This window comes from Chiloscyllium plagiosum, chromosome 20, assembly GCF_004010195.1.
Source record: "Chiloscyllium plagiosum isolate BGI_BamShark_2017 chromosome 20, ASM401019v2, whole genome shotgun sequence".
Taxonomy (NCBI): Eukaryota; Metazoa; Chordata; class Chondrichthyes; order Orectolobiformes; family Hemiscylliidae; genus Chiloscyllium; species Chiloscyllium plagiosum.
The window spans coordinates 28,695,721-28,720,393 of NC_057729.1; the positions used below are offsets into that span (position 1 = coordinate 28,695,721).

Below are 24,673 nucleotides of genomic sequence, written 5' to 3' on the forward strand. Positions count from 1 at the left end.
TAAGTTTTGATCTTGATTCACTCTGTTGTGTGAAAAGTAATGGGCAGAATTTCCCTGGGCCTCTGGTAATGAGCTAGGAGGTGTGGAGTTGGGGGGAAAGCTGGTACAAAAACAAAGGTAAGCCACACTGCAACAGCTTGGCAATGCATTCACAGGCTTGAGCTCGGAAATTGATCAGCTGCCAAATCGATGGGGTAGACGTTAATATAGCAATTGGTTAAGAAAGTGATGTGGTTAATTGATTAATTAATTGACTAGGTCAATATGGATGGGGAACAGATAGGATTGATGAGCTGAAGGAGCTGCAAGATTGAGTAGTTAACAAACTCCATCCAAAAAGAAAGGTTTATTTTTGTGGATGGGAAGTTTATACCTGAAGAGCTTTACTCTATAGAAATAGACTTAAACAGAGTGGTGAGACTGAATGAGGAAGAAGAGCGCGCAGTTTTCTCTGTTTGGTTGGACTGAATTGTGGTGTGCTAATGCACCATCCAGAACTTTGAGAGGATCCAGAAGAAGGGAAAGAGGAGGGGTGCAGACTGAATTTCCAAAAATTAAAAAACTGCTGAAGTGAGAATCAATGTAAGGACTTTCTAACATCCAGAGGAAGGTGCTTTGCTGGAACTCTGTGTATGGGCAGTTCCAACTATCTCAGGTGACGACACTACTTTCTACTTCACACAATAGAATGACGAGAACACCTCCGATACCTATGATCACTTGCTGCTGGACTATGGCTTCCACCCAATCTGTTACCTTCTTCCCTCCCTCCCTGACTCCTTTTGTCCAGCTTTTACCCATCTCTATTCTGGCAGGGAGGTGACCTCTATAATTACATCAATTCAGAACGAGGGATGGCTCTTGCAAACTAATGGCATCTCAATCTTCATCAGGGACAGTGTTTAAAGGTCTACAGAGGAATAGTGATTTCTCCCACTCCCACTGCTCCTGTGGCACCATCATCAAATACCTTAACAGTCAAAATTCTTGGGATAAGATCTATGCACACCAGAACATGTCAATATGAATAGGAAGGGTTTGGAGGGATATGGGCCAGGTGCTGGCAGGTGGGACTAGATTGGGTCAGAATATCTGTTCGGCATGGACGAGTTGGACTGAAGGGTCTGTTTCCATGCTGTACATCTCTAAGTCTCTATAATTGAGGCCTGCATTAATTTGTGGTTCGGTTTGTTGGACCCTCAGTCATTTTTGCACCCTTGAAAATGTATTGAAAGATTACCTTCCTTTTGATGACAAAGTGGGTGGTATACCTGGCCTTGAAATGGGGCTCAGCAATGGTGGGATCTTCTTTCCTCTGCATCTCGCAGGTCACTTTATTGATTGTCCCACCCTTTGTCACTGGTGATTTTTCCTATCAGAGCTACACCAGGCCAAGATCAGGTTTGGGAGGAGGACATTGAAGAGGGTTTCAATGTCACCTATGAGATGTCACTTTGCTGTGTCTTTTGGATGTTGGATGGCATGTGGTGCCATATGTGTAAGGAGGTGGGGCACTGGAGAAATAATGGCCCTGCCTCCCAGGCCATCATAACCATCATGCAGCCACCTGGCACACCTACCCCCACTAATCCATCCCATTCCTGTATGAGTTTCTGCAGTACACTTTTCAGTTCATCTCCTTGGTAGCCATCTGGACACACAGTGGTGCTCTGTCTTGTGGTTCTCAGGTGGCAGGAATCTTCAGTGGGAGGATCTCTACATGGCAGTCCATGCTTTTGTCATCAGGCATTTGATGTGAAGGATGTTGAATGCAGGATTCCCGTGAAATAAAAGCTTAAGGTGGTTCAGGGTCTCCAAGGGCACCTGTATTTTTTTAGCCCTGAGAAGTCAGTGTTTCACATTTATATGAGCTGAGCATGTTTACAGACTTCATTGACTCTTTGAAGGGGATGTCACTTAAACTTTACTTGTACTTCAGTCCCATACACCTGATTTTTGGCCATTCTGGTATTGAGGTTTTCTAACCGGTGAGTACTAGAGGATCTGAACTACATTCTCCACACCAGCAACATTTTAATTTGTACCTTCTTAAGTTTACTTTATAAGTTTGATTGTGCCCTATAAGAAGCTGTTTGTTACTTGTTGATTCATTTTATTAGGTTTTCAAAAGGAAAGGTGTTATTATTTGCTGTCTAACTGACTGGCTTAGATCTAAGCTGAGAGCAGGCCACCAAACAGCCTCTATTAAGGGTGATTCTACAGTCCGCGCGGCATTTTGCTGGTGAAGAAGGCCACCATCCTCTTGGAGTTGGTTTCCCTATGCCAGACTGTGTATGCTACCAGAGCTCGAGGCTTCTTGCCACTAAAAGGATACTCACAATTGCACCTGAGGCCAAACCAATGAGGAATTTCCCCTCCATTCTGCTTCAGTTGTTAGCTTAGATCCATTCACTGCGTCAGTGAGGGTGCCACCATGTTGAGACATTCTGGCAGCGTCCAGACTGCATCAACAGCCCCATTCTCTGGTGCTGGGTCAGAGCTGCTGGCTTTCTGATTAGACCTACAGGTTCAAGAATCCTGCCTTAGGACAACGAGCTTGAAGATTGACTCTGGCTGATCTTGCTTGCGGTAATTGTGGGCTCAGGAACACTAGTGGGTCCCAAAGCCCTGGATAAAGTCAAGACCAGTGTGTTGAAAGGAGACTTGAAATCCCTCTTGTTACTCCATACAGGACTTTACCTAGAATCATGAATTAGTGTACTGGTAACATATTTGTATAGGCTTTCTTTGGCAGCTTGCTACAAAGGGCAGAACATAGTAAAAATTTTATTATTTGGTTATATTGTGTGTTCCATTACATGCAAGCATTGAATTGCCATTTCTATTTTGTTGTCTTGCAACCATTGTGGGTAATTCCTTGTCAGGTCAGATCTGTTCTTTTTTCCAGTAGGAGTTTTCATGCATCTCTGATAAATACACTGGAGAGGAAGATTTCTACAGCCAACATAATCAATCTTGTATCATAGTGCTGGACTAACATGTCAAACATCATCCAAGTACAGTCCATGGACATTCACTCAGTGATTTAATATAACTTTTGCAGTACAGAATCATGGAACTGGACAACATAGAAGGTGGCCATCGGCTCATTATACCTTCCAAACCACATCCCAGTTGGTCTCACGGACACAGTTTGTTATGTTTTGTATGTTTCAATTTAAATTTATAGCTTATGTTTACAACATAACTTTTACTTATATTCTAATGGAATCTAGAGCTGTGAATAAGACCTCCCCCTTCTGCCCACCCAGCTTGCTTGTCTGAAACAGGATGATGGTGGTTGAAAATAGCTTCTGGTTGTTCATCGTTTTTTAAATCTTATTGTTTTTGTATCGGTTTTGCACCTTTTTTATGTAAGTGTTTTAGTATCAGTTTGAGTAGGGTCTTGAATTGGGAGACTGATGTGGCCATCACATTGTCAACTGGAGTTTGCTAAAGGAACATAACATCTCTGACTGCAATTTTAAGGTACAAATGGGTAGATCACGGGCAGGGTCTTTAGCACAGATGTTAAATAGCATAACTACTGGTCCCTAAAAAGATCGCTGGAGGCTATCAGAAGGTCTCCTCCTGGGTCTAGTGCTAGCCCATGCAAGATTCTACATCCCCAATTGAATGTACTGCCGACCTCCACTACCATGGGTTTGAAAGTCAGTAAGTTCATATGCTTTCCAGGCTTTCAAACAATAAATGGCTTTATAATACCAGTTTGTGCCAGCAGTTTATGCAAGTGAAAGAAGCTAAGTACTCCATGCAGCTCAGATTTCATTGCAGTAACAGACAGATACTGATCTTGCTCAGCCCAGTGAATACTTGTCAAATGCTTCAAGCGAAGTCAACCTCCATATATATTTCACTGAAGCAAACTATATATTATTCAATAAAATATAAAATCAGGCTCAATCTCTAATCAAAGCAGTTTGCATATGACTGAAAGTCTACTGAGGATTTTCAATTTGCATATAAAATTAATCTGTGTGGTTATCATTTTGTAAAAACTCTGTCTTTCAATAACTTTCAAGAAATAAAAGAAATATAGACTAGTATGTTGAAAAATCTGAAAAGGAACAGTTTGTGGCTGCTGGTAACAATCTAAGTCCAAAATAGGCAGCTGATAAATCAACTCTGCAGATGATGTCATGAGACTCCTTTGCCAAATATACTGTGATAAAAATAGACCATCAATTTTTGACTTCCAACATCTGATTTTAATATCCATCATCTTATATGATTCAAAATTGTTTTACTGTAGTAAAAAACTTGATTTAAGTGGGCCAGAGATGTCACCTGATCAGGTTGGGCCAGGCTTACTAAGCCATCAATAAGTACAAATCAGTTTCAGCTAAAATTAATATTGTTATAAAAAGGGCATTGAAACTCAGATTGTATCCCCTGGCTGCTTCACAATTTTACGGAGCTTTCACAAATTGGGATGAAAGACACCTGCAGATCATCCAGTTTGAAAATAAAGCTATGAAGCCAGACATCACAAAACACATTGAACTGAATTTCAGGAAACACTGTTTAGACAGAGCTGAAACAAAATGGAATCATAACAGCAGAACTAACCCTGACCTTATCGCACTCACCCACTTTCTTTCAGCCTCTCAGAAGAACATGCCCGTTGATAAATCAAATTGGAGAAACACCAAGAATGGAAGGATATCTATAAATTTTACCACTGCTGAACATACTAGACATCAATTAAACAATTGTGATCTCAGGTTAAAACTTAATACCTCAAGAAATCAAGGACTTGCTTTTTTAGTTGCCTATTGTTCTAAATACACTTTCCTTTCATACCTATGTTTGTGGGCATATTTGATGTCATTTTTTTTCTTTTTTTGGGAAAAGCAAATCGTAAAATTATGTTTTTCTTTCATTCCAAGAAAATCTTATAATTGCTCCTTAACTTTGATGAGTAAAATGTTTGAATGCAAGTGTGAAATAACCGTGTGCAGAGGAAATTTTAAAAATCTTTGTTATAACCGGGTAGTTGAAAAGATGAAAGGGGATTCACTCCTCCTCATCTGTTCATATCAAATGATGCAATGAATGAGCAGAGAATTGCCAGGTTTTTCTACCTGCCATTTAGACTGCAGTATAACTGTAGCAAGGGGTTGTTTAGCTCAGTTGGCTGAATGGCTGGTTTATGATGCAGACTGTTGCCAACAGTGTGGGCTCAATTCCCATATCAGTTGAGATTACCATGAATAACTCTACTTCTCAACCTCTTCCCCTCACCTGAGACATGGTCACCCTCTGGTAATTGTGATCACTCTCGAATGAGTGAGTAGCCCTAATGCCTGGTAAGACTCTGGTGACTTTATGACTATAACATCTGTGTGACATAACTTTGATCTAAACTGACTGTGTACTGTTATGAAAATCCAGAGGAAGGCCCCAACTTGGAGTCAGATGTTTTTCCATGTTTCAGTCCAGTGTCACAGTGGCCCTGATTTTGGAGTAATACAGCTCATAGCACTGTTTTATACAAGCACTAATCTGCTCAACTTCATGTGTGAACTTCCTTCACTTTAATTTTTCTTTTACTTTGTATAGTGATATTGGCATAAAAAGTACATTTGCCCAATTATCTGCTATAAATTTGGCAGAAATCCCAGAGAAATGGAATAAATGCTTGCCCTTACTGTTCCTTTACAGTTGGAAGAATCCGTTGGAAATTCTCAGTTATCGTCAAAGTATACATACCCTCCGATAAAGCTTTGTGAAGTTTCTTAGAACAAGAAGTTCATTCTAAACCAGAAATTATTGTGGACATTTGCTCTAGATTTGTGGTACACGAGCTCAGTACTGCTATGAAAAACAAGCTAAATTGCATCAATATTCATCTCAGTGTAGCAACTCTATAATTTACCTCCTTCAACTTTTTTTCATTGCTTGTTGATTTAAGAACCAATTACATTTTTGCAATTCTAATTTGAATTCTTTCCAATGCTCCTTTGTTCCTAATTGATCAAAAACCATCACGTATTTCCAAGAAACCTATGTACATAAATCTACAATTACACAAATATATATTAAACACTTCCTCAAGAATTCGGAATGGTGTCAACGTTGCACTAATATAGCATGTAACCATATCTAAACAACATGATAGGACTAGATGGATGGTATAAGTAGGTAAGACGTAATTTAAATCATTATTGAGGATGTAATGATAGAATGCAATTTACAAAAGTGCAAATAATTCTTGTATCACTCATTGCTGCATGTTCTTTGATTTGCCTGATCAGCATCAATGCTTGCGCATACAAAAGCTCTCAAAATGGTTGAATTAATTTGGACTTAGAACATTTCAATCACTCATTTTCTAGTAAGTTTAGGAGAATTGCTGTTAAAACCAGGCAACAGAGCTCAGCTCTATTTAGACATGAAGCAAATACTCAGGAAACTCTGAAAACGCCATTTTTTCATTTCATTTCCTTTCTGCCAATATTTTCTCTTTCATGCCCCATCCCTCAATTTTTTTTTTCACCATAAGACCAAAGGACATAGGGGGAGAAATTAGGCCATTCACCCCATTGAGTCTGCTCCTCCATTCACTTGTGGCTGATAAGTTTCTCAACCCCATTCTCCTGCATTCTCCCTATAACCCATGATCCCCTTGATATTCAATAACCTATCCATCTCAGTCTTAAAATTACTCAATGACCTGACCTCCACAGCCTTCTATGGTAATGAATTCCAAAGATTTACCACTGTCTGGCTGAAAAAGTTTCTCTTTATCTCCGTTCCAAAAGGTCTTCCCTTTACTCTAAGGCTGTGCCCTCGGGTCCTAGCCTCTCCTACCAATGGATTTATTTGTCAAGAAGAAACAATTTTTGCTTGTCACTCCTATGCCACATATTAGTGATTAGCCTTGTGGCTGCTTTTGACCTACTTCCTCAACTTACATGCCTGCCATGTATGTATCTTTGGATTAGTGGTGCTGGAAAAGCCCTTCCTGATGAAGGGCTTTTGCCCAAAACGTCGATTTTACTGCTCCTCGGATGCTGCCTGGACTGCTGTGTTTTTCCAGCACCACTAATCCAGAATCTGGTTTCCAGCATCTGCAGTCATTGTTTTTATCTATGTATGTATCTTTGCAATTAGAACTGAACACAATATTCAAGATATTGCCTGAGTAAAATACGTTTCAGCATGGTTTCCTCCGACTTATATTGATTTCCTTGTATTAGTCAGCATTATATTCATTTGTTGTTGCTTTGTATTGGTCAGTCTAATTAAACATTGTCCTGCCACTTACAGATTTTAAACTCATTTGGAATAATTCAATTGCTTTGCCCAAATCAACTGCTTGTTGCAATTCATTAACTTTTCTGAAAAAACCTTTTTGAGATAAGAGGAAACTTCTTTAGCCAGGGAGTGGTGAATCTTTGAAATTCACTGCCACAGAAGGCTGTGGATGCCAGGTCATTGAGAAATTTTAAGACTGCGATACATAGGTTCTTGAGTATCAAGGGGATCATGGGTTACAGGGAGAATGCAGGAGAATGGGATTGAGTGGAATTTCCCATTGCCCTCAACACCATGGACTATGGAAATTTGGGAGAACCACTGAGAAGCTGAATGAAGCCTTTCTCACTGTCAAAAGCAACAAGTCATATTTTCCAATTGATTGTGAGACTTTGACTCGAGATTTTCACTAGTGAGCCTCAAATAAATGGGGAATTATTGTTCATTATCACCCTGATTATTATTTAATATCACTTCATTTTTATACAGTTTTCTACTCTAGCATTTATTGATCGAAAATGAATGCTCAGAATTCCCAACATAAATGTCAGAAAGAGTACCTGGCACTTCTAGCTCACACTTACTCACCTGGATGTCCAGTTTAGAGACTGAGCACAAATGTCACAGGGACCGCTCAAGGGTAGTCCATGTTTGTGGATCCTGGCATCTGAAACAAGTCAGATTCAGACTGACCTAATTACAGTACACTTCCGCACTGTGCACCACACTGGAGCAAGTCAGTAACTGTCATAGAGTCATAGAGATGTACAGCATGGAAACAGACCCTTCAGTCCAACCCAATCTAGTCCCACTTGCCAGCACCCAGCCCATAACCCTCCAAACCCTTCCTATTCAATATATCCATCCAGATGACTTTTAAATGTGGCAATTGTACCAGCCTCCACCATTTCCTCTGGCAGCTCATTCCATAAATGTACCACCCTCTGTATGAAAAAATTGCCCCTTAGGTCTCTTTTATATCTTTCCCCCCCTCACCCTAACCTATGCCCTCTAGTTCTGGACTCCCCGACCCAAGGGAAAAAAACTTTGTCTATTTATCCTATCCATGCCCCTCATAATTTTGTAAACATCTATAAAGTCACCCCTCAGCCGCCGACGTTCCAGGGAAAACAGCCCCATCCTGTTCAGCCTCTCCCCATAGCTCAAATCCTCCAACCCTGGCAACATCCTTGTAAATGTTTTCTGAACCCTTTCAAGTTTCACAACATCCTTCTGATAGGAAGAAGACCATAAGCCCTGCTAAGATTTGCTTTCCCAAAATGCAGCCCCTCGCATTTATCTGAATTAAACTCCATCTGTCACTTCTCAGCCCATTGGCCCATCTGATCAAGATCCTGTTGTAATCTGAGGTAACCTTCTTCGCTGTCCGCTACACCTCCAATTTTGGTGTCATCTGCAAACTTACTAAATATACCTCTTATGTTCACATCCAAATCATTTATGTAGAGGACAAAAAGTAGAGGACCCAGCACCAATCCTTGTGGCACTCCACTGGTCACAGGCCTCCAGTCTGAAAAACATCCCTCCACCACCACCCTCTGTCTTCTACCTTTGAGCCAGTTCTGTTTCCAAATGATTAGTTCTCCCTTTATTCCATGAGATCTAATCTTGCTAACCAGTCTTCCATGGGGAATCTTGTTGAACGCCTTACTGAAATGCATATAGATCACATCTACCACTCTGCCCTCATCAATCCTCTTTGTTACTTCTTCAAAAACGCAATCAAGTTTGTGAGACATGATTTCCCATGTACAAAGCCATGTTGACTATCCCTAATCAGTCCTTGCCTTTCCAAATACATGTACATCCTGTCCCTCAGGATTCCCTCCAACAACTTGCCCACCACCGAGGTCAGGCTCACTGGTCTATAGTTCCCTGGCTTGTCCTTTCCAGACTTCTTAAACAGTGGCACCATGTTAGCCAACCTCCAGTTTTCTGGCACCTCACCTGTGACTATCAATGATACATATATCTCAGCAGAATGCTGCTGCAAAGACACTATGTGTGCAGGTACAGGTATCCAGCTACGATTAAATCAGGCTGCATTTCACGGGTGCTCGCTTGCTCTCCTCATACTCACTCATTTAGCAACTACCTGGATGTTCACAACATCTGTACCTTGCCTTTTATCATTTTGCCCCCTCAGCTGCAGATTAAAGGCTCACAGTAAGGCTCACTGGTCCAGGTAGCTTGTCATGTTGGTCGGCATTCATTAGGCAAGAATGTACACATTTTGCTAAACAATCCAGTGCTATGCTAATCTCTCAGCTACAGCATATACAGGTAGTGTACCAGCAAATACAGTGCATGTGCTTCAACCAAATGGCCGTGTCTCAAAGTGGAAGGGATATAGTCTCTAGTCAAGTCAAGGCGAGCGATGCCACTTAGAGTTGTCAAAGTGCAGTCTGTCAAGGACAGCATCCCTGATCAGTCTAGAGAGTCAGGAACAGTCAGACATCCATCTGGAGCAGATTCGGTCAGGATTCTGTCTCACTATAGTCCACAGAGTAATCCAATTCAGGATTCTGTCTCACTGTAGTCCACAGAGTAATCCAATCCAATTAAAGTCAGGCTTTGATAGGTCAGGAAGATGCACAGAGATCAGTCACAGGTTCGATCAGTCATCAGTAGGGGCTGTCTGTCCATGACGGTCAAGGGAAAGTGGACCATAGTCATTTCTGAAGGGCAGTGAATGAATGAAGGGGCTGGGTATCTGTGGTCACTGTTATGACAGGGAGGTAGGGTGTACGCAAAGATTGGTTTGGGTGTAGCAACCTGGGATGTGGAAGGTATAAAGAGGGTGAAGGAGGGAAATTTTGACACATCAGGAAATGAATCAGGAGCACATGTAAGGAGATGGGATGCTGCCTAGGTGAGGAAGTTGGTGATAGATGGTCAAAACCGCAGGATATTTCCATTCTAAACTTTAGTTGATCATTACTTACCAGATTATCATTGTACAGATAGTCGTCATGTTTACTCCTAATAATTCCACTATCTTGAATCATATTAATTAATCTGTACTACCTATGCTGCTTTGGTTGCCTTTAGTAAATGTGGTATTCTATTCACTTATTACCTAACTATTGGTACCTTCTTAGCATCTAGTTACTCCTTCTCAATGATTGTTCATTGTTGACAAGTCTCACATCCAGACTGAGATCACTGCTATCCACTGCTTTGAGCTTATTTGTTTTCAGTCATTTAAGCTTGTCCAGGAATTCCATTGGATCTCTAATGCAGCTCTTAATTTTCATTAGATTATCTCTGTTCACGGAGGGCATTTGCTTAAGATTTTCCTGGCAAATACTTGGAACAAGAAATCATTCTGAATATTTATTCCAGTCTGCTTACCTTTTGTTTCAGTACGGTTTGCATCATTCCGAATGTTCGCCTCTATTCTTATTGCCCCTTTACTGCTGGAAATGCTGAGAACATTTCATAAAAGTTCTGCTGGCTTCCACATGGCACTAATTGTAACCTCTTTTTAACCTCTCTGTTAAGCCTATTTGCCAGACTGTCAAACATCCAAAACTGGATGAACCATAAAGTCTTGTAGCTGAATATCAAAAAGACCAAATCATTTTAATTGAGCCCCTGCCATTGTTCCATCTGGCATTCATCAACTGTCTCAGGCTGGTCAAAACTACAACAACAATAGCATGACCTTTAATGACCCATTGGGTCAATGTGAATTTCCAATCCTATATCAGTTCCATCGTAAAGACTGCCTCATGCCACTATAACAGTGTCTCCCACCTCTCTGCCTCAGTGCATCTTGTGAAGCAATTTACAGTTGTTTAATCCAGTTACTCCCACCTGGCTTCCTATACTTCACTTGCCATAAATCATAATTCATCATAAACTCTGCTGCGGCATCCTACCTCACACTAAATCTTGGTAACACTTCTCCTCCATCTTAGTTGTCATTCACACCCTTTCTGTGAATGTTTCAAGATTCAAGATTTTCAATCTTGTACCCCTGTAACTTTAGGGATTTGTCACTTCTTATATCTGTAGTCATTTCCAGCCCCATCCTTTCCTTAAAATTTCCACTTCTCTGATTCTATCATCTTTTCTTCCTTTTGCGATATTTGTGCATCTAGCCAGCGAGGTTCTCTAGTTCTCTCGTTACTCCCCTCAGTGTAGCCACCACCCTCCCTCCTTCAAAACTCACTGTTCTGGTCAAGTTTTGGCCACTCTTCCTTTTATTTCATTCTGTGGCACTTCATTCAGTTTCTACCCTTACATTTTTGTGTGTAGCTGCTTGGAACATGTGTTCTTTATTAATACAAATATCCTCCAGATGTAATAACCAAAGCATCTACTAAAGAGTCACTGAATATGTAATTTGATAAGACAAATTCCACTATATTTTTGTGACCTTCCCTCCATCATAAGATCAAAAGCAGGATGTTCATTGATGATTGGATAATCTCAGTACCATTCACCTCTCAGAGGCTGGGGCAGTCCATATCCATAGGCAGCAAAACATGGTCAACAGCCAGGTTGGGCTAATAAGTAACAACTAATTCTTCTGTAGCAGAAGTGCCAGGCAATGGCCATCTCCAATAAGAGAAAATGTAACCATTTCCCTTTACATTCAATGGCATTACCATTGGCTAGAAACTAAACTAGACTAACCATATAAATACTATACTCCAAAAGCATGCCAGAGACTGGAAATTCTGCAGTATGTAACTCATCTCCTGTCTCCTTAATGCCTGTCCACCATCTACAAGGCACAACACAGGAATATGATGGAATACACTCAAGATCTTACCAATTCAAGATAAAATAGCCTTCTTGATTGTACCCCATCCTTCCCCTTCAACATACCTTGCCTTCACCACTGATACGCATTGGCAGTAATATCTACTGCCTGTAAGATGCTCAGAACTTACCAAACTTGTGACTTCTACAACTGAGAAAGTCAAGGGCAGCAGATGCATGGGAATATCATCACCCACAAGTTCCCTCCAAGCCACTCATCATCCTGACTTGGAACTATATCACTGTTCCTTCATTGTTGCTAGGTCAAAATCCAGGAACTCCTTTCCTAATTGTACAATGGATCATTGCATTGACTGCAATAGTTCAAGAAGGCAGCTCACTAACATGGACTCAAGGATAATTAGGGATGGCAATAAATGCTGGCCTAGTGTGCGACACCATATCCCATGAATGAATAGAAACAATTCGTTTGCATGCTGCACTGGATGGGAGAAATTATGTAGTGCACAAACCCAGGTTCAAATTTGGTACAATTGGGTTCAATTGAAATAATGTTGGTAACAAAGAAGGAAATCTGTCTCTTTTTCAAACACAATCAGGGTTGTTTTAGATGTGATTAGATTACTTACATTAGATTAGATTACTTACAGTGTGGAAACAGGCCCTTCGGCCCAACAAGTCCACACCGACCCGCCGAAGCGCAACCCACCCATACCCCTACATTTACCCCTTTAACCTAACACTACGGGCAATTTAGCATGGCCAATTCACCTGACCTGCACATCTTTGGACTGTGGGAGGAAACCGGAGCACCCGGAGGAAACCCACGCAGACACGGGGAGAATGTGCAAACTCCACACAGTCAGTCGCCTGAGTCGGGAATTGAACCCGGGTCTCTGGCGCTGTGAGGCAGCAGTGCTAACCACTGTGCCACCGTGCCGCCCACGGAAATGTATTAATCTAGTGCAGACCTAGCAGACTAGTATTGCTGTAATAGAAATTTGAAAAGTCTTCTATTTAGTTATTTTTGATGAAAACTATGCCGGAAAATAAAATGATATTTCAGTTTAGGTTTTTGTGCATTCTTGTGTAACTAAACAAACTAAGTGATTTCTGGGGAGTTACCTTGGAGCTAAAAATACCACCTGGTCATAGTAGAACAACAACTTCCGCATTGATCTATTTTTAAAATGTTATAGTTCAATTCTGTCTGAGAAAATCAATTTTGTCTGGGGTTAGATGCACCATGAATGCCTGTTACCTTCAAGGACAATGCAGCAACTTGGTATGCTGAGCTACTGAGAAGACAACATCCTTTAATTTTTGATGTCGTCTTAATCTGTGGTAATGCACAGTTTGTAATTGAAAAGTTTATTGCATCTTTGTGCCAGGAATTGAAAAGCTTGTAGTACAAAATTTTAAGTTCTACTGATGGCCCGACAACAGGGATAAAGCAAAATATAAGAATACATGTTGCAAGCACAGAGGAAATGTAAAGCAGAAAATTTTATTGGACAATTGCCTTAGGAGTTACTGAATATCAGTTATTGAATATATCAAGCTCTTGGATAATAGATTTTTGGCTTTCTGATTTTATGTTCTTCTGCAGTTTTTAATCTGGAACATTAACACAATTGTAAAATAAAATAAAATTGGAAAAGACACTTATTGAAACCAATCTGGAAGCTGAGAGTACACCAAAAATTTTGTCAAAAATCAAAGAACTGCAGAGACTGGAAATTAGAAACAAAAACAGAAATTGTGAGAGAAACTCTGCAGGATTGGCAGCATCTGTGAAGGGAAAGCAGAGTTAATGTTTCAGGTCCAGTGACTCTTCTTTAGAACCTGCTATTCTTCCAATAATTTGTTTTCGTTTCAAAACTTTTCATAATTGTTATTTCATCTGCAGTTCTTAATTTGGAACATTATTCATGTTTTCCTGTTTAACAAGGAAAAGCTGGATATCTGATCACTGCACTTGATTACGATCCCATCTTGTATTTTCACTTGGATATTTAACTTTCTACCATATCTGTAAATGAATGTACGTATTTTGTTTTAATTTGTCCTATATTGACTCTGCTGCTGGCACATAAGCAGGCGCCCAGATCAACACCAATGTTGTTCGTTGCTGTCAGCCAGAAGTTTTGTGATAACATCCAATAAGCTGCCTCTATTGCATTCCCCTCTCTCTCTCTCTCTCTCTCTCGGGAATACCTCATTTTTGATTGGCACGGCCTGGCACAGTGAAATTCAAATAGGTGACTGAACTGAAAATTGTACATTTCAAGAACCTTTTCTAATAAATATTCTAGTTTAATTTATGTGATTCTGCACATTTTTGTAAGTTCAAATTCTTGCCACTTAGAATGCCTCATTAAAACATACCTAGTTTTTTTTACTAGTTCTAAACAAGGGGATGGGATAATCCAACATACAGCTTTATATCTTGTCGCTGACCTGGATGTATTTTTACAGGTTTTCTTTTATAGAATCATAGAGATGTATAGCACAGAAATAGACCCTTCGGTCCAACTCATCCATGCCAATCTAGTCCTCCCTGCCTGCACCCAGCCCATATCCCTCCAAACCCTTCCTACTCATATACCCATCCAGATGCCTTTTAATAGATATTTTTATTGAAAATTTAACATGTTTTTACAAGTTTACAAAAGAAAAAGAAAAAAACCCAAGTATAAACATTGATATACAATTATATCTTAAATAAATAATAACCAAAATCTATCAAACAGAAAAAAAGAAATACCGGGAGAAAAAAAAACAAAACTCAACTAACTACTCATCTTACCTACAACTAACCAGAGTGGATGATTAAATCTCTTACCTTATTCAAGCGAGAGAAAAAAACGACGGATAACACAGAAATTGAGTAGTGAAATACACGCTTGGAATGTGTTAACATCAGATCATAACAAAACCCGTATTTGTGTGGGATTCCTCTCCCAAGAGGCCCCGTACCAGCCAGGTCGACCATCTCAATTAAATAAAAGCCCTTGTTCGGATGATCGAAATATCTGTATTTGTGTAATTCAAGAAGAGCTGCCATATTTTATGGAATAATTCGATTTTTTTGGTGCACCATATTTGTAAGGAAGTCAGGGGGAGTATATTTCATAATTATTCTGTGCCAATTTGAAAGTCCATGAGGGCCCTCAGCCACCCAGTTTACTAGAATATTTTTCTCTGCACAGAAAGAGAGAACGGAAAATAATCTCTTCCCTGTTGCAATTTCAAGTGTTCTTTATCCAATAAGTGTGTCTCCTGTACGAGAGCTATATCAACCCTTTCTTTCTTGAGGTTTGATAATATTTTCTTCCTTTTGACTGGTGAATTATTCCCCTTGACACTCCAGGTGCACCATTTAATCAACTGATTAACCATAAACATCCGGGCAAGTCCGAGACCCCTCAGGAGAAGAAACCCTATCCAAAACTGCTGCCTCACAGTGCCAGAGACCCGGGTTCAATTCCCGCCTCAGGCGACTGACTGTGTGGAGTTTGCACGTTCTCCCTGTGTCTGCGTGGGTTTCCTCCGGGTGCTCCGGTTTCCTCCCACAGTCCAAAAATGTGCAGGTTAGGTGAATTGGCCATGTTAAAGGGGGCATCACTTCCTTTCCAAAAGCCCATCATATCCTCTCCCAACCAGTGCCCCACCCTTGACTCAGGCACCCCACAATGGGATAAATAAAATTCAAATATGTTAATACCATGTATGAACATACATAACTATAAAATTACAATCTCAACAAATAATAATTAAATATAGCAATACAAAATAACAGGGGAAAACAACCCCACTCCTAAAGATAGAGATAAAATAGGATGAGGTAACCACCTCCCCCCACCTACATTAACTAGGCCCCCCGACCTATATATATATTTTTAAAAAAGGGGAGAAAATCACTAAGTGAAGAACAAATAAATTAACCCCACTCCCCACTCCCCAGAGATGATATTAAACAGTAAGGTAATGAAAGAAAGAAAAAAAAGGGGGTAAACCGGAGTGGGGGGAGGGTGAAACAACATCAATTAACTCTTACAATTTATCTAAGAGAGTCCAAAAATTCCTTGGCCTTCTCCGGTGATCCGAGGTTGTACACAGACCCATCATGGCTGAAGCGTAGCGTAGCTGGGTAGTGCAAGGACTACTGAATGTTTAAGTTCAGATGCCTTTTAAATGTTGCAATTGTAGCAACCTCCACCACTTTCTCTAGCAGCTCATTCCATACATGCACCACCCTCTGTGTGAAAACGATACCCCTTAAGTCTCTTTTATATCTTTCCCCTCTCGCCCTAAACCTATGCTCTCTAGTTCTGGACTCCCAGACTCCAGGGAAAAGACTTTGTCTATTTATCCTATCTGTGACCCAATGATTTTTTAAACCTCTATAAGGTCACCCCTCAGCCTCCGACACTCCAAAGAAAACAGCCCCAGCCTACTCAATGTCTCCCTATAGCTCAAATCTTCCAACCCTGGCAACACCCTTGTAAATCTTTTCTGAACCCTTTCAAGTTTCACAACATCCTTCCAATAGGAAGGAGACCAGAATTGACATAATACTCCAAAAGTGGCCTAACCAATATCCTGTACAGCCGCAACATGACCTCCCAACTCCTGTACTCAATACTCTGACCAATAAGGAAAGCATACGAAATGCCTTCTTCACTATCCTATCCAGCTGCGACTCTACTTTCAAGGAGCTATGAACCTGCACTTCAAGGTTTTGTTGTTCAGCAACACACCCGAGAACCTTACCATTAAGTGTATAAGTCCTGCTAAGATTTGCTTTCCAAAATGCAGCACCTTGCATTTTTCTAACTTAAGCTCCATCTGCCATTCCTCAGCCCATTGGCCCATCTGATCAAAATCCTGTTGTAATCTGAGATAATCTTCTTCGCTGTCCACTACACCTCCAATTTTGGTGTCATCTGCAAACTTACTAACTATACCCCCTATGTTCATATCCAAATCATTTATATAAATGACGAAAAGTAGTGAACCCAGCACCGATCCTTGTGGCACTCCACTGGTCACAGGCCTCCAGTCTGAAAAACAACCCTCCACCACCACCCTCTGTTTTCTACCTTTGAGCCAGTTCTGTATCCAAATGGTTAGTTCTCCCTGTATTCCATGACATCTAACCTTACTAATCAGTCTCCCATGGGGAACCTTGTCGAACGCCTTACTGAAGTCCATATAGTTCACGTCTAATACTCTTCCCTCATCAATCCTCTTTGTTACTTCTTCAAAAATCTCAATCAAGTTTGTGAGACATGATTTCCCAAGCACAAAGCCATGCTGACTATCCCTAATCTGTCCTTGTGTTTCCAAATACATGTACATCCTGTCCCTCAGGATTCCCTCCAATAACTTGCCCACCCCCGATGTCAGGCTCACAGTCTATAGTTCCCTGGCTTGTCCTTACCAACTTTGTTAAATAGTGGCACCACGTTAGCCAATCTCCGTCTTCCAGCACCTCACCTGTGACTATCGATGGTACACATATCTCAGCAAGAGGCCCCAGCAATCGCTTCCCTAGCTTCCCACAGACTTCTCAGGTACACCTGATCAGGACCTGGGGATGAATACATTTTTGTGCATTTCAAGACATTCAGCACTTCCTCCTCTGAAGTATGGGCATTTTTCAAGATGTCACCATTTATTTTCCTACATTCTATATCTTCCATGTCCTTTCACAATAAGCACTGATGCAAAATACTTGTTTAGTATCTCCCTCATCTCCTGCGACTCCACACAAAGGTTGCCTTATTGACCTTTGAGGAGCTCTATTCTCTCCCTAGTTACCCTTTAGTCCTTAATGTATTTGTAAAAGCCCTTTGGATTCTCCTTAACCCTATTTGCCAAAGCTATCTCATGTCCTCTTTTTGCCCCCCTGATTTCTCTCTTAAGTATACTCCTACTGCCTTTATACTTTTCTAAGGATTCACTCAACCTATCCTGTCTATACCTGACATATGTTTCCTTCTTTTTCTTAACCAAACCCTCAATTTCTTTAGTCATCCAGCCTTCCCTACACCTACCAGCCTTTCCTTTTGTTATGATCTGTGTATTGTACTTATTGACTAAGATAACTACATTCTTAAATATGTGTAGTTAAATAAATCATTTTATATCAGCACCCATTAAGCACCACACAAGAATTTTTTTCTATGCTGAAGTCAGTGGGAGGGAGAATCAGCTGGTTTGTTTAATAGGGAGTTAATGCATAGTAATATATTGTAATTTTGTAACAACATCACTTGGGACCATTTTATAGTGAATAGGTTAATATGCATGACAGTAAATTAAAAACATGAAGACCTAAATGAAAAAGGTCAACAGAAGCAAGACGAATCCAACTGAGCTAATTATTTGCCTATTAACCTACTCCCAATCATTGAAATGATAGAAAGAGTTGACATAATCACTAGAGAGTGGCATTTATCATTAACCCGCTCATTGATGCCCACTTTGGCTTTTATCAGAACTATTTTTCTCAAGACATCGTTACTGCCTTGGCCCAAACATGAACACATCCTGAGGTGAGTGCATGTCATCAATTGACAGCTTTGATTGACTGTGATGCATAACAGCTCTAATGAAAGTGAAGTCATTGGGGAGCAGGAGTTAATTATTCAGCAGTATTGCAGTAGTGTCAGATTATCTTAAGATGTCGCATCAATGACTATCACCCCATCATAAGGAGATGCACAACACTCAGCTCTATTTGTAGTCTTACATGTAAAATTCTAGGGTTTGACTGCATTGAACAAAAACTGGACAGCATCTAGGCATTGTTGGTTGGCCTTTCCATTGACCAATTGGGGTGACTGTGAGAGACTTACACTTAACACCAATGTTTGGACTGGCCTCTCAGGAGGAAACTGGTATTGTGTGCAAACGAGGACAGCACAAAGAACCCAGCCTCTGAAGGAAAGTATCAAGGTACCTCTCTCTCGCTCACTCCCTCTTGCATATCCAGCTCCTGATAGCTTTTCCACCCTCCCTTTCCTGTAAACTGATTTTTTTCCATATTCCTGTTGAAGAAAGAGAAAAGAAAGCCTTCCAGGATAATCGAATGATCAATTCTCAACTAGTGACTGAAAGATTGAACTTTGGTGAAAACATCCTCATGCTGTCAACAAAGGACTGAAAAGGTAATGAAAGAGACTGGATGTTATCAAACTAAAACCTTTCAATGAATCCTGTACTCTGGACTATCCTATACTATCAAATTGCATTATTCGTGTGTTTTTTTTACCCTTAGAACTGATATCTTTTTGTGTGTCTGTCCATATAAATGCCTTTTTTAAAGAAATGGTAGCATCATAGAGCTTTAAGTTGGTAAAGCATCAGTTATAGACAATTTTTTCATAATAAAAGGTCCCCTTCTGATTAAGTATACAAATCTCATGATTTTTTTGTTTGGCCTGAGTCTTTCAGTTAAATTGGATAGTTTAACTAAATCTTTTCAGATTTGCAATGACTCCAGGAATAGTAGAGCTTGATTTCCAATGCATTGCCAGTGGGTCATAACAAAGTTTATGACAAGTTTCATCCATGTCACAGATGTGCCAGACAATGACCATTTCCAAAATGAAAAAGCCTAACTAACTTCCCTGGATATTCAGCAATATTACAATCACTGGGCACTCCCCACCATCATCATCCTGAATCATTACTGACAGAGAGTTCAACTAGATCATCTACTACAGCATATTAGAGGCTGGGTACTCGGTGTTGATTAGATCATTTTCTGACTCGTCCAAATCTCTTTTGCATCTACCAGACACATATCAGAAATATGATGGAATCCACTTCATGGTGCATCAAAAAGCAGTCCCACAGCACATAGGACAAAGCTTCTACTATTCCCTCTAGCACTGATAAATATGGAATACTATCGATAGACCTCAAATCTGAGACTTCTACCACCCAGAAGGATGAGGGCATCAGGAGCATGAGTTCCTCATCAAGTCATACGCCATTTCGATATGAACAAAACCATTGTTCCTTCATTGCTGCCAGGTCAAAAGAAAGGAACTCATTCCTTAACTATGCACTGGAGCAATTCCACTACATGGACTGCAGAAATTGAAGAGGAGGATCAGTCTCACTTTATCAGGGAAGGGTCATAAATGCCAGCCTTGTCAGCAGCATTCTGATACAAAAAGATCAGCTTCAAAAGCCATGCATTATGGTGCAAGGTTTACATGTCAGACCTCCCATGTGATTGATTGAATAGAATGAAAACTGAGCAAAACATCAACAAATGCAATTAGTTTTTAAATATATGCACTGATGACAGAAAAAATCTTTGGATAAAGCATTAGTAACATAGTTGAATTAGAGTTAATTGTCCAAGTACTATTGGAGCAGCCCAATGAAAAGGGCCTACTGTTAGTTAGACTTCACCTTGTCCATTTAATGTCGATTGTGTCCCGCAACTTGCTGCAGAAGAGAGTTGGACATGTCATTCCCTACAAGCATCTGTGACAAAATAATTGTGTATCTCCTCAGCCAAATGAAATGCAAAATTAGGAAATGAACTGGGCAAAGTCTGAACGTAGAACTGGGATTTGAGGTGGGTGAATTCAATGTTGAGTCAGGTATAGAAAGAGATGCAAGGATATACAAAAAATATTGGGTTAACACAGGGGAAAATAAAGAAAACATTAAAATATTTAAGATTATAATCTTCACATTTCCTGCTGAGTCAAACATGCAAACTAAAGAAAAGCATTCCCACCACTGGTTATGAGTAAGTTAATGTATATCATTGTTCAGAGTTTCTGTTAGGGTCGTCAACTTGCTTTTCATTTTCTTGCCTATAAATATCTCTATCACCAACTTTATATGTATGGTTGATTATCATCCAGTCCTTCAGCCAAGTGACCAACATTCATGCATTAGCTTGCACAATACTATTGTCAGGGTGTTGAACTGTGAAGGGCATCGTTTCCACTTTGGTGGTGGGGTAGAAGGATTCTTGCTATCTACTTGAGTAAATTTACCAAGGGTTACAATTAACACAAGAAATCTTCTCCTAATACTCTCACCTGATGTTTGGAAAATGCACATTTTCCATTGGGGTCACTAAATAGTGTCCAGAATAAATAGTCTCATGAATTTCTTTCTTCTTAGACCAGGCATATAGAAGTCAAATATAGCAGCACTTCTTATTCTATCTGACAGCTCTGAATTGGTACGGACCAGGAATTGAACGTGCAATTATCTTGTCAGTAGATACAATTTTGTAGAACATGAGTATGTCTTTATATGAGATGCCATCAAGGGAGTACATTCTCCTATAACCTACTTTATTTCTCTAATCAGAGTAAGTATTTATTTTACAAGAAGTTTCCTGTTCCTCTGAAGTGGTGAAGGTCATTACAATACTTACAGATATGTCTTCATTGCACACTGCAATTCCTCCATCCAAAAAAACAGGGGCATTTGCTTAAACCTTAGGTTCAATTTTACTATTTAGCATTACTGGCTAAACGAATGGATGGAAAATCATTTGGGATGTTTTGACCTTCCCTTTCTAAATTCTCATTGTCATTTGCTGTCACATAACACACTATTCTGCAAAGTCTAATTTATAAAAATCTCCCCAATTATATCCTTATGTAAACTAGTGAGTCAGTTAATAGGAAAGATCATCAGGCTCAAAACGTTAACTCTGATTTCTCTTCACAGATGCTGCCAGACCTGCTGACCTTTTCCAGCAACCTCTGTTGTTGTGCCAGTTAATAAATTTGATTTGAAGACAAATGAGAGGTTTCCCATTAAAATCAGTTACCCTCAAATGAAATTGGGTAACATTAAAGTTTATTTCCTTGTTCCTGACTTGGTTATTTACTATTTTTACTATTTGGTTTGTATAAAATAGAATCTGTCCTTAAGTCAGATATTCCATTGGTAGTGTATTAGTATTTTCCTATTATACTTTATGAATGATATTTGATCAGCCAGTACTGCATTTACCCTTTCATGTATTTGATTTTTGCTTCACTATATCAGATTTGGAAGAACTGAAGATTTTCATTGTGTAGTTTGTGTACACTTTGTCATTTTTCAAAGAATATGAAACAAATGATATTTTAAATTAAATTATACTATGTAACTCAAATTCATAATAATGGAAAGGAATATAACCTGTCTTTCTATGGGCATTCTTGATATTAATTGTTCTATTTTTGGTCTATCAAGAGAAATGAATGCTCAGTTGATTTCAAAAATTATACTACAAACACATTGGTTGCAAACTATTTTAATTCACTGCTTTTTTGTTTGTATATGGGGTCTATATGTGGAGTTTTCCATTATGCACTCTTAACTTCAGTGGCATACATGGAAGCGAGTGTCATGTCTGCTTATGGCAGGCCAGCCTTTTTCATGCAATAACATGGTTCTCAGTTCATTACGTACACACAAATGAGAAGCATGGCAAAACCTATTACAAGGTAGACAGGAAATTGACACTCCCAGCATTACCTTCAGGGGTTGAAGGTCGTGGCATCATATTTAAATTGCCTCCAGGAAGGCATTCATTCCCTGTAAAAAAACATTTCTTAGTCTCACAGACAAACACAGAAATTGATGAAGAAACTCAGGCAACACCTGTGGAGACAGAAAGAGTGTTACTGCTTCAAGTCTGGCATGACTCTTCTTTAGTTCTGAAGAAGACTTGAAAGAGCAACTCTATTTCTGTCTCCACTGATGCTGCCAGTTTCTACAGTGCTGAGTTTCTACAGCATCTCTCTATTTGTTTCAGATTTCCAGCATCTGCAGTGTTCTGATTTTACTCAGAGTCTTGAAGTGGAGAACTGCCACAAAACAGCAGCTGGCCCTTCCACCATGCCCCTGTCATTGTGCTTCCCTTGGCCAATCTCCTTGACCCATGTCCATTACACTCCACACTCTTCTATCAGATAGGCTTTATGACTCATACAACTGGGATGATCGCCAAGTAATTTCAATTGTGCTAATGGCAGGATGGTCCCCAAAGAGGACAAAGTAGTGGTTACTCATTGCAAAGTCCAGCAAGTACAGCATCTCACTTACTGCATGCTTCCTACACGCAGACTGGAATTGGTGTAGCTACATATTGCTTGCTCTTAGAGAACATAATTGGGAAGGGTATTTTAATTCTTGTAGTTTAGTCTTTTAATATGCATTTATGAGATGCAAATATATGCAAAGATGTCTTTAAAGTTCAGAGAAATTAAATGCTAGATTTCATTCCACCTTTGGGACTTCTCACAATTTCCCCACCTGCCTTGTTTTCTGCTTCTGGGAGTGGTACAAGGTTCATCTTATATTAGTTGATCCATCTACATCAGTGGAACAATAATTCCGTATATTACTTTTCATTTTGTTGATTTATATTTGTCTTTTAATATTGAACAGCCTTCAGTTAATGAGAATCTGAGATTGACAGTGATTCGTGAGACTTTTAAATCATTTTTCAACTGTCATGTAAATGCATGTTTCAACAATAAACCTTGAAGCTGGATAGTACATATTGGCACAAATAGTTTGATTTATTCTAACATCACAGGACCTGCCTACTACTACACTGCAATAAATGACTCATTCTCTGACTGTGTTTTTATTCAGGGATTCCCAAGTCTCTGCCCTGTTTAACTTTTGTTACTTGTCCAAATCAATGAGCTCCTTTGTTCATTATCCAGTTTTGTCCATCTTCTTGCTGATGTTTATATTCAATTTCTTCTTTCAGGGTTTACATTCTTGCTTTTTTTTTCGCAATAGAACCTTCAACCACCATGGCTAGGATTCTATATTTATAAATCATGATGCTTTCAGTCAGCACATGGGCTGTGAACCCAACATCAACACACCAGTTTCCTACAATACAGTAGGTGAGAGGCCACTATAATTGGCAGCCTCCTGCCATCACAATGGACTCTTGTGGTGTAGTGGCAGCATCATTCTTTCTGAGCCAGGGGTCCTGGCTTCAAGTTCCACCTGCTCCAGAGGCATGTCATAATATCTCTGAGCAAGTTGACTAAAAACAATTTTTAAAAATCCTTTTTGTGTTTAAAAAATGGGCAATTGAGCTTGTTAATGAGTCAATTGATTCAAATATTACATTGGCTACACCATAATGCAATTTGCTTTGGCAGGTGGGTGAGAATGGGGTGTCTTTTTTTTCCCATCTGAAAAAGCGAGATTGATGAGGAACATATCTTTCTAGTGTGCGTTGTGTGCATAGAGCATGTCCACAAGATGATAATTTTTTTTGTGCGTTCCTGTCTGGATTCCAAAACTTTCACATCCACCTCCCTCACACTCCACAGAGTGCCTGATGCCTCCCTTTCCAAAATTCCCAGACTTACACAAGTTAGGGATTCATCACACTCTTCATTGTGAGACTGCAGTAGCAGCCACTACTGAGTTTGCATTCTTTTGGCACCTCTTGAACTGCCACCAGTTTTTCAGAGACTTTTCAGCAGCTCTCAAGGGTGGGATTTGCTCTCACTGACAGGTGGCATTCTTTACTCTCTTTTCATTGAGGCCTCACACTTCAGGCTAGCCTTTATAAAGATGATTGTTTTGTGACTAACCTTTCTAATGGGGAGGGGATAAA

At 39.9% G+C, this 24,673-nt stretch overlaps 1 protein-coding gene and 1 long non-coding RNA gene across 4 annotated transcripts in view; one reads left to right on the plus strand and one right to left on the minus strand.

The window, feature by feature from the left end:
- LOC122560118 lies at positions 1-22,803 on the plus strand. Its single transcript, XR_006314645.1, has 3 exons — positions 1-117; positions 19,104-19,214; positions 21,760-22,803. It is a non-coding gene; the product is annotated as an uncharacterized LOC122560118 (long non-coding RNA).
- Positions 1-24,673, minus strand: part of kcnb1 (potassium voltage-gated channel, Shab-related subfamily, member 1) — a 360,002-nt gene that overhangs the window by 123,703 nt on the left and 211,626 nt on the right. The gene's annotated exons all lie outside the window — the stretch shown is intronic.